Raw genomic sequence first — 5144 nt, forward strand, 5'->3', positions numbered from 1 at the left:
ATTGTGACATGGAGGGAAAGTTATCTGTGTTTTTTTTTAACATTCTTGCACAAATACAAAAAAGAAAAGAAAAGAAAAAACTTGACATACATTTGTATTACACATTGACCGTTTCCCTATCATGTGTATCTGGGTAATAATTTTTATGATTTTGTGTGATGATCCTGATGTTTTCATACCTTTAATGAATTTGTTCGGATGGTTTTACAATAGAAAAGCACTTTGAATTGCCTTTCCACTGAAATGTAAAATACAAATACATTTTGACTAACTTGCTTTCACTCAGTCACATTACAGCTGATCATCAGCTTTTTACATCTTCAGCCTGAAAATGTAAAAATATTGAAATAGTGGCCTCTCATTAAGCCCACGTTTCTGCATTAGGCCCTATACAGGTTTTTGATAATTTTAATATCTAGATGTTATATTTTGATGAGCTGTAAGTGGAACGTTATAATTAACAGAAATATATATATATATAAAAATGCAAAAATATGAGATAGTATCTTATTATTATGAGAAAGAGTGTCATAATTATGAGAAAAAAATAATGTGATACCATCTTTAATTATGAGATAGCTAAGTCATAATTATAAAAATTTATCTTTTAATATTAGGATTAACTTTATTGTCCAAAGGAAATTTGATTTGGGCTGCTACATAGTCCAAACTATGTGTCACACTGCATTCACACATAAAAACACTGCTATACTGTAGCAGTTCCATTATAAGACAATAAATAAATACATAAGGAAGCATGTTACTTAACATTCACAATAAAATATTTGAAAAAAAAAAAATGTATAAAAATCCTTCTTTAAAAAATATTTTATATGAGATAACGAAAAACATAAAAAAAAAAAGCAGTCAGTTTAGTTGCCATTGCCTATTCCACAATTTACTTTCTTGATATTGTTTATTGGCTTAATGGAAAGTGGAACAAATATTAAAACTATAGATATTGAGATACTGTCTCATCGTTATGAGAAAATATCTCATAATTATGACAAACCAAATAACAATTGTGATACATACGTTTTTTTTTCCATAAGATTGGCTGAAATGTACAGAAGAGGATTAGGGCCACTTGAAAAAAATTAATTTAAAAAAGAGATTTTTAGACTTTATCTCAGTATAATATGAGAAAAAAAAATGTTTTCTTAGAATTCTGACTTTTTCTCAGAATTCTGACTTTAATCTCAAAATTCTGACTTTTTCCCATATTATACTGAAATAAAATTTAAAAATCAGCAACCTTTTTTTTCTCCATTTTTTTAGTGACCCTAATCCTCTTCCGTATAAATGTGCTTCCAAAGTTAAATAAACAAGTTAAAGAAAATAAAAAAAAGTGGAAAGCAAAATATTAGGGCTCTTATTTTGAAAGCGCCTTTCGGATGTCAAATGTTTCTTAATGATGTTTGAGCTCGTGCAGCTTAGAGGCGCTATGGAAAGAAGGATTACTTATAAAAATGAAACAGATGGGAATAGGTGGGAGAATGTATAATTGGATAGCAAATTTTCTACTAAATAGAAAAATAAGAGTAAAAATTGGGAATGACTATTCAAATGAATATAATGTTGAAAATGGAATACCACAAGGTAGTGTAATTAGTCCAATTTTATTTAATATTATGATCAATGATATTTTCTATGAAACTGATAAATGTATAAAATCTGCACTATATGCAGATGATGGGGCCATATGGATGAAAGGGAAAAATATTAAACATGTTGTAGAAAATATTAAAAAAGCAATTAGTAAAGTTGAAAAATGGTCTTATGAATGGGGTTTCAAATTATCAGCAACCAAATCTTGCTATATGGTTGTCACAAAGAAGAGAAATATTAATATAGAAACAATAACATTATATGGACAGACTTTAGAAAGAGTAACAGAATATAAATATCTAGGTTTATGGTTGGACAGTTCTTACTCATGGAAAACACATATAGATAACTTAGAAACCAAATGTAAAAAAGTTATTAATATATTAAAGGCTGTGGCTGGAAACAATTGGGGGGCAGATAGACAGTCATTATTAAGCATATACAGGGCTCTAATGAGAGCAATAATAGATTATGGCAGCATTATATATGGAGCAGCAGCTAAAACATCATTACAAAAAATAGAAAGATTACAGTGTAGGGCTTTACGAATATGTACAGGAGCAATAAAAACAACACCTATTAATGCTCTATTAATTGAAAGTGGGGAAACTCCACTTGAAATGAGGAGAATTAAATTAGCTTTAGCATATTGGATGAAAATTAAAAGTAATATAGATAATCATGTGAATTCAACTATTCTGCAAAATTGTTGGGAATATGTGAAGTTCCAAAGTAATGGATTTGGATGGATGGTTAGGAAATGGATTAAAAAGTATAGACTAGAAGACAAGGAAATAGCTCAATTTAACCCAATTAGCGTTATTCCTCCATGGCTAATACCTGAGGTTAATGTAGATTTGCAAATCAATACAATGAAAAATGATTGGAATATAAATGAAATAGGGATAAAAACTGATATTTATTTAAGAACTACATATAATAATTACCTTAAAATTTATACAGATGGTTCTAAAAATCTAAAAGGTTATGTGGGTATAGGAATATATATCCCAGAGTTTAAAAAATGTATTCACAAAAGAATATCAGATCAATTGTCGGTATTTACAGCAGAAATGGTGGCAGTTATATTAGGCTTGCAATGGGTGGAGGAGATTCGACCAATCAGGGTGGTGGTGTGCACAGACTCTAAAGCAGTAGTGGAAAGTATTAAGGGAGAAGGAAATAATAGAAAAGATTTGGTATTAGAAATTCATCATATTTTATTTAGACTATATAGGGGTGGCATTGATGTTTGGTTTTGTTGGGTGCCGGCACATGAAGGAGTAAAAGGCAATGAAAAGGCAGATAAATTAGCTAAAAGGGCTTTAGAGGGGGAAATAACGATTTCAATTCCTTTTGGAAAAGGGGAAGGGAAATCACTTATTAAAAGTAAAGAAATGGAGGAATGGCAAAAAATATGGAACGAAGATAGGAAAGGAAGAAGATTATATGAAGTGCAAAAGTCAGTTCGAATTCGAAACATTAATGAAAGAAACAGAAGAGAAGAAATAATAGTTAGTAGATTAAGAATAGGTCATACCTACTTAAATGACATGCTTTACTTAATAGGGAGGAAAAATAGTGAGAAATGTGAGAAATGTGGTGAAAAAGAAAATGTAGAACACATACTGATGAACTGTAAGTTATATGAACACGAAAGGGAAAAATTAAAGAGAATAGTTAGAAGTATAGGGCATGAATGGAATCTTAAAGGAATATTAGGAAATGAAGGAAACATAACAGATATTCATAAACTAAGGAAAGCATTGTTTTTGTATCTTAAGAATACAAAATTAAAAAATAGAATCTAATACAGGTGCTGGTCATAAAATTAGAATATCATGAAAAAGTAGATTGATTTCAGTAATTCCATTTAAAAAGTGAAACTTGTATATTATATTCATACATTACATACAAACTCATATATTTCAGATGTTTATTTTGTTTAATTTTGATGATTACAAATGACAACAAATGAAAATCTCAAATTCATCATATCAGAAAATTAGAATATTGTGAAAAGGTTCAAAATTGATGGCCCCTGGTGCCACACTCTAATCAGCTAATTAACTCAAACCACCTGCAAAAGCCTTTAAATGGTCTTTCAGTCTACTTCTATAGGCTACACAATCATGGGGAAGACTGCTGACTTGACAGTTGTCCAAAAGACGACCATCGACACCTTGCACAAGGAGGGCAAGACACAAAAGGTCATCGCTAAAGAGGCTGGCTGTTCACAGAGCTCAGTGTCCAAGCACATTAATAGAGAGGCGAAGGGAAGGAAAAGATGTGGTCGAAAAAAGTGTACAAGCAAGAGAGATAACCGCACCCTGGAGAGGATTGTGAAACAAAACCCATTCAAAAATGTGGGGGAGATTCACAAAGAGTGGACTGCAGCTGGAGTGAGTGCTTCAAGAACCACCACACACAGACGTATGAAAGACATGGGTTTCTGCTGTCGCATTCCTTGTGTCAAGCCACTCTTGAACCACAGACAGCGTCAGAAGCGTCTTGCCTGGGCTAAAGAGAAACAGGACTGGACTGCTGGTGAGTGGTCCAAAGTCATGTTCTCTGATGAAAGTAAATTTTGCATTTCCTTTGGAAATCAAGGTCCCAGAGTCTGGAGGAAAAGAAGAGAGGCACTTCATCCACGTTGCTTGAAGTCCAGTGTAAAGTTTCCACAGTCAGTGATGGTTTGGGGTGCCATGTCATCTGCTGGTGTTGGTCCATTGTGTTTTCTGAGGTCCAGGGTCAACGCAGCCACATACCAGGAAGTTTTAGAGCACTTCATGCTTCCTGCAGCTGACCAACTTTTTGGAGATGCAGATTTCATTTTCCAACAGGACTTGGCACCTGCACACAGTGCCAAAGCTACCAGTACCTGGTTGAAGGACCATGGTATCCCTGTTCTTAATTGGCCAGCAAACTCTCCTGACCTTAACCCCATAGAAAATCTATGGGGTATTGTGAAGAAGAAGATGCAATACACCAGACCCAACAATTCAGAAGAGCTAAAAGCCACTATTAGAGCAACCTGGGCTATCATAACACCTGAGCAGTGCCACAGACTGATCGACTCCATGCCACGCCGCATTGCTGCAGTAATACAGGCCAAAGGAGGCCCAACTAAATACTGAGTGCTGTACATGCTCATACTTTTCATGTTCATACTTTTCAGTTGGCCAACATTTCTATAAATCCTTTGTTTTTATTGGTCTTCAGTAATATTCTAATTTTCTGATATGATGAATTTGAGATTTTCATTTGTTGTCATTTGTAATCATCAAAATTAAACAAAATAAACATCTGAAATATATGAGTTTGTATGTAATGTATGAATATAATATACAAGTTTCACTTTTTAAATGGAATTACTGAAATCAATCAACTTTTTCATGATATTCTAATTTTATGACCAGCACCTGTAGATGTGAAGTAACGCTGCTACACACTCATGTACAGTAGGTGGCGGTATGCACCTTAAAGTTGCTTGTGATCCGCCATAATAGAAGAGAAGAAGAAGAAGAAGCTTAGAG

The sequence above is a fragment of the Cyprinodon tularosa genome, unplaced genomic scaffold (genome assembly GCF_016077235.1).
Source record: "Cyprinodon tularosa strain WSP-4 unplaced genomic scaffold, ASM1607723v1 ctg46, whole genome shotgun sequence".
In the NCBI taxonomy this organism is placed as follows: domain Eukaryota; kingdom Metazoa; phylum Chordata; class Actinopteri; order Cyprinodontiformes; family Cyprinodontidae; genus Cyprinodon; species Cyprinodon tularosa.